Source organism: Seriola dumerili, unplaced genomic scaffold, assembly GCF_002260705.1.
Source record: "Seriola dumerili isolate Sdu_G_001 unplaced genomic scaffold, Sdu_1.0 BDQW01000081.1, whole genome shotgun sequence".
NCBI classification, from domain to species: Eukaryota; Metazoa; Chordata; class Actinopteri; order Carangiformes; family Carangidae; genus Seriola; species Seriola dumerili.
In genome coordinates, this window is record NW_019174336.1 from 5,348,510 (window position 1) to 5,355,075 (window position 6,566).

The 6,566-nt window shown below is 39.3% G+C and overlaps 1 long non-coding RNA gene across 1 annotated transcript; it reads left to right on the forward strand.

Moving 5' to 3' along the window:
- Nucleotides 1-966: 966 nt before the first annotated feature.
- Nucleotides 967-6,542, forward strand: LOC111221247. Its single transcript, XR_002665084.1, has 5 exons — nt 967-1,004; nt 2,641-2,715; nt 5,868-6,024; nt 6,307-6,371; nt 6,482-6,542. It is a non-coding gene; the product is annotated as an uncharacterized LOC111221247 (long non-coding RNA).
- The last annotated feature ends 24 nt before the right edge of the window (nt 6,543-6,566 follow it).

A 6,566-nucleotide genomic window follows, 5' to 3' on the forward strand; every position in this document is an offset into this window, starting at 1 on the left:
TGAGAAGATCAGAGCACAATCCTGTGTCGCTCAGTTGTCAGTGGTAAAACTTGCTGAAGTCTCCAACCATCACTGCCCAGTATCCCAGCCTGCCTCAGCTGTCACAGCCACCACTTTCCCTCACCTTCTCCACTTCACTGCTGAAGAAATAGCTGCTGCTCCAGGGATTGAAGCTGAAACCTTTCCAGAGATGGGCTTCATAGAAAGTTATCCAGAGTCACACAGCAGCCACATGAGCCTCACGCCCAGTCCTCGTCCTCGAAAATCTGAAAAGCAGGAGCCGAAGGGACTTCAGACAGCAGCTGTCCTCCCTGAACAAGTGATGGCAAATTGTTATAGTGGAGTCTGTAAAGGGCCTTTAAAGGGATCAGTAAAGTCAGATAAGCAGTCCAATCACTCAAAGAGGAAAATGAGTCAGCCCTCTTCTAAAGCTTCACATTCAAGGAATCGTTCCCTCAGCACCGTCAGGGCAGACTCCATAAAATCCAGACAGCATCCAGACAGAGAGCTGATGATACCCAGTGCCAGGACTAAAGCTGCTGAAGTGAATGAATCCAGGTGAGGAACATTCCCTTAGCCACTTGTTTTGACCTCTGCTCATGTTGTGGCTTTCTCATCTATCCTTGCTTTTTTCAGTTTTCATACATCATGATTGTAGTCATTTCATAAAAAGCTTTCCCCATGAATTTTGTTGTATTTCCAGAAACGGGCCTCTGAGTTACCGCACACCAGACTTCTCTCAGGTGGAGCCCAGGGTCCATTTCCCCAAAGGTGGTTACAAGCCTCCCAAGAGCAGACGCTCTCCCAAGAGGGAATCCCTGTCCCCTGAGCCCCCCATAGTGTTCAAGTCTCCTGCTGACATTGTGAAAGAAGTACTGCTGAACACCACTGATGGATGTCCCCCATCAGACTCTAACAGACCACCAGTCAGTGCCCCCAACTCCACTGTGCCTCAAGAGTTCAGATGCCGGCAGCAGGCCACCACACTGCTTGAACAGCTACAGGTACTGCTAGAGACTGAGAGGTGGGAGGGGTTTCAATGTGGATGAGATTTTTACAAAAATAACACAAAAATACTAGCCTGCAGGATTTTTTCATGCATAAAACACTGTTTTCAAAATTAGCCTTCTTAGCGTTGAAGTAATCTTAAAAATAATGAACTGGTTTATCAGGCTTGGAATAAGCCATAATGGGGATTTACAAACAAGGAAATGATACGCTATCAGGGTTGGCATTTGAAGGCTTCAATGTCTTTGCCCTAGTGCAGGCCTTCCTCTGATGATGATAGCACAGGCTCAGAGCTACAATTCTGATAAACCACTAATTAGACATATTAGCTCTTATTTGATTGTTTATAGAGCAGAAACACATTTGACCATAAATGTTTATCCTTCCACTTATTGTCTGGGGACCAGCTCAAGGTGAAATGGCAGCCAGGACAACACAGTGACAAATCTCACCTGCATCTCACCTTTAGAAAAGAATCAAGTTTTCATAAAGACTGATGATACAGAATAAAACAAGATCCCAAAAAACCTGAAAGGTATTTCCTAATATGTCCTAAAGAACATTTTCTGAAATAAATTTCATCTTTCATTTCATTTTGGAAGTTTGAAATTTAGCCCTCAAAAACGTCAAAAACAAAGTAGCGCTTGCATCTTGCAGCTTGCAGCCACTTTACTGCCATCCTCAGTTGTTCCCAGAGGCAGCAGTACACCAGCTGTCCCACTTTACATCCTCCCTGTTTCTGTAGCAACGCTGAAGTCAAACAACTAGACACTACAGTGTGTGCCAAACAGGGAAGGCACAGTTAAAGTTAAATGAAACTTCAGAAGTTTGTTTAGTATTGTGTACTGAAGAGATTCTGTGTTGTACCAAAAAGAAGATTAGACCTTCTTCATTCTGGTGCCTGTTTTCATAGAAATGTCATCAGCCAGAAGCAGTAACTATGGTAACAAGATTCCATTGAATTTCCTTTGTGTTGAAATCTTGTATGGTGTAGAGACTTTTTTAGCTAGGTTTGGCCCATGTTCAGTATTCCGTTCTTACACTTTATTGTTCATCAGTGTACTGCATCGAGGTAATTACAAAGCTTGGACTTCAGACTAATGTTTATACAACAGAGATCCTGATTGAAAGTGGGAAGCAAAATCAGGTCTGCAGCTCATTGACCTTGAAACACAAATTACTTTCTTCTCACTCAGTACTGCAGTATAGCAGTAATGTATAAATTACCCATCCAGGATGCCTAACTTCAGAAGGTGACCTTTTGTAAATGTACTTCACATTGAAGAACGATGTTGTATAAAATTAAGATTTCACTTCTCTGGAACTAAGAGGCCCAAACCATGAAAAATAACTACACACCTAAAGTTCATAGAAGTGTCCAGATACCTGTGAATTACTCTACTTTTCCAGACGTATGAATCGGACCTAACAGTATCTAAACCATGTTCCATTCTCTCTGTCATTGCCCTTGCCTCCCCCGTTTTTACCCAACCTTGGTCTCTTCCCTTTCTTTTTCATTCATCTGTTTTTTGTTTTTTTTTTTCTTTCTTCACATGCTTCCTTTTCGCTGTCTTTTTCATTCTCCTCCCTTCCCCTTACTTTCTATTTCCTCTTTTTCTCCTCTTGCTGCAGGAGGACTACAACAGACTGCTGACTAAGTACGCTGAAGCAGAGAACACCATTGATCGTCTGCGGCTGGAAGCTAAGGTAGTTGATTTTGAGATCAGGCAATAATTTATCACTGTAGGTGTGCAGCGGATCGGCATTTAAAAAAAAAACAAAAAAAAAATACATACCAGTGCCATAACAGATTTATTTTTGGTCTCAGTTTTCAGTCATTATAACACCTCCAAGTTATGAAAAAGCCTTAAAATGATGGACAGTTATTTTCTTCAAATATGTGCATTTTTGTTCAGTTATTTATTTAATTTTAGGAACTGAGACTTTGCATTCATTACAGCACTACTACAATCATTATTGGCACTTTGATTCAATGAAGGAACAGCACTGAACAGCAACAGTGAAAACCAATTTTTAATGCCAGAAATGCCAGTTTGAATAATAATATAAGATTAAATTGTATATATAATAAGATATAACAGTCCATTTTATGGTATGGGGTATCATACATACTGAAGCTATTGTTTTATATGCAAACACTGGCTGCACAAAAAAACAAGAGCAAAAAGATTCTGTGAGGAGGACTATGGTCTCTTCTATAGTCTGTACAGTCATATTTGAGGTCAAAAACCACACCCAAAAAAAACAAAACACCAATCTGTAAGCAGATTCTCTTGTAGAACTCAGAACTCAGCCAATGACAGCCGCCCCTTTCTGCGTGTTTCTGCTTGTGGTCAGTGCTATTTTAGCTCTGCTTTGTGAGTTTTAATGTTCAATTTTAAATGGAGATTTAAGATTGATTTGTCATTTATCTGCAGCGCAAACATTATTCACCGATCGAAAAGACAAACTGTTATTGAGTTTCCTTCATTTTGGGGGTTTTAAATGGCGCATAGATCCTGTCATTCAGTTTTGGTCATTGTTGTGTTTGTATTGTTGTGGTGTTGTTATGTGTAGTGTTAAGATGCAATGAACAAAAGGCAGGTATGATTTTCTTACTAAAGGGATTCTAGCATCAAGACATAAATAGTAATAATAATAATAATTTGTATGCTATAAATCAATTCATGCTGTGCAACAAAAGCCAAAACTAGAATGACACTCAGTAGAGTGCACACCCTGCCAAGGCCAAACAATCCTACACATGTCTGTGAGATCAAGAATATTATCTGGATCTGCACCAAATTGTACAAAGTCATAGATCTCAACACCATTAATATGTCAGATTTTTTCATCAACATCAAGATCCATACATTAGTGAAAAAAGTGATAAAAAATTTCCTGGATATGGCCCAGAATTTAATGGATCCAAACCGCACCAAAATTTATTGGGTTTAACCCAATGGCAGTCACTGGTTTCGGGTAAATCTGTTTAGTACTTTTTGTATAATCCTGGTGACAATCAAGCAAAGAAACCAACAGACATGGGTGAAAACATAACCTCTGTAGCAGAGGTAATAAGACAAATTGAGCCAAATTCAAATAATTAAATGGTTAAAAATGAGTGCAAAAAGAATCAAATCAAAAGCTGTTGAGAAGGGAAGGGTTATAAAATATATTCACAGATCATTTCAGATTTATAATTAAATATTTATTTATATGGAAATACCATTGCTTTAACTTTATTTTTACAGGACAGATGTATAGAGAACCAACAGCCTGGGTCCAGTCAGCATCAGCACATCACAGACAGAGCAGTATGTCAGAACAAATTATTAGAAGTCTCTGAGAAAGAAATGAAGGAAGAAGAGAGGGAGAGGTTGAAGTGTTATGAAGTAGCTCCTTTAAAGAATTATTGGCCCGCTTCTGTTTGAGCCGCAATGCTCCACAATCAGCACCAATTAAATTCAGCTTACTGATTCCCCCACCTCTTGACAACACTGAACCTCCATCTGTCTCCACCTCGAGCCTCAAACAGACAGGGAGGAGGGAGTGGCCCTACACTGAAATCTACTGTCAGATTATTTTCAAAAGAAGAGGTTTTCCTTTTTTTAATGTTAATGTTTTCTTCTATTTAATGTTGTGGGCCCTGAATAATCTCAAACAACATGAAATGCAGCAACATCATTTACTCGCACTGCCTCAGATTCAGTGCATTATCTTTTTAGGCTTGAATCAAGGTATATCATAATTTTAATACAAGCTCAAATCATTTTCTTGATGTTTTAGATTAAAATCTTCTAAAATGACCCAAGAAAATATTTTAGTCTCTCTAATGAGAAATAAATTGCTGTAGGTTTTATCTCCAGTCTGTCATATTCTTTTTGTGGCTCAGTGTGCATGCAGTTTATTAGAGACGTGATGGGTACTAGTCTCATTTATGATCTTAATTTAGTTCATTCCATCTTTCTGACCCATTTTCTCAGGTTCTTGCCTCTTTACTATGTAGAAAATTGGAAACAACCTAAAAATAATAGTAGGAAAAAAACAAAACAAAAGCTGCCTAAGTGGCTAACTGGGTGAAATACAGCTCAAGCTTTGATGTCTGTTCCGCCCTTTGTGTGTGCGTGTCTATGCGTGTGCATGTGTTTAAGTGGACTGAGGTCAGTTTAAGGCCATTATGATTTACTGTTTCAAAGGCTGATCGGGAAGGGCGTCTATTCAGTCTTGTATTCATTAATTCTGTGTGTGTTATCAGGGGGGTGGGGGGGTGGTGACCACTCTGTGCTTAACCCCTTTATCATACAGTCTAGGTCAAACTCAGTTTGTCTTTTCTGCATTGAAATAACCTCAGTGGCCTCCTGTGTTGAACTGAACAGCTGTTTGATGTTGTGGCTCCACAACTTGGTGCTTCATTAACATTAAAGCCAAGAAAGACAAAGTGAAAACATACGACTTTAGGACACTCCGTGGGGATGTTATCCATCTCTGCTAAATCTGTATGTTGCAGTAAATCAAGTGTCTTGGGAATTTGATAGATTTCTCTTTTTATGAATCGTTTATTTAGACAAACAGCTATTCCACAAAATAATAATAAACATGTTTTCTAGTCAAATATGCTTTTGCGCAGGCTATACTCATTTCTAGAATATGAAATGAGTCTAATCGGTGATCCAGAAATGATTAAGTCTGAAATGTGACAGTAGACGGTAAGGTCACTGATGTCATTGTTCTGGTGGAAAGGAAAAAGTTGCACCAAATATCACCAAATTTAGAAGTTCAACCATAAGCAGGTGGACTTGTGATTCTAGATGACATAGATGATGATATGTTATGGCATGTTCTTACATTTCCTCCAGGTGAACCTGTACTCTGAGCCACCAAAGCCCGGCCACTTGGTACAGTCAGGACTGAGCCACAACGTTTCAAATGTCATGACCTTGGACTTTGCTCAGGCTCAGAGAGCAGAGATCAACTCAGCTTCTCCCTCTCCAAACGGACACAGTGCCCATCAGAGTACGTTCATCCTATTCAATATCTCAACATCTGCGTCTTTGCTGTCAAATTCATCATTTTATATGTCACATCTTATATTATGTAAATCAATGAATTAGCTTTCCTCAGCCATCTGAGTCACACTGCTCTTCTCTCTTCCATTAAATACTGTCACAGAAAATTTTCATCAATATGCAAACCTAGCTTTCATCTATCATTCAGCTGCTGCTAACATCGCATCATTCTGTACAACTTGCATCATATAACTCTTCTTTCTGCTGCACCTGCCTGTCAAATGAACAGTCCTCCAGGTGGGACAACAGCTGGCGAAGACTCTCTACAATCAGGCTGACAAGTTCCTCCAGCAGGTAACTGAGATATTAAAAGTATCAACAGGGATGAAAATCTTTACAGATTTGTTGGACGATGTGATTAAGTAAAGTAAACAAAGATCAAGGTTTTGTTGTTTTTCATTCAGATGCACACTTTTGAGGATCTCCTAAAGAGAGGAAAACTCAAACCTTTTGAACAGATGAAGGTGAGAACAACAAACAGTTTAAGTC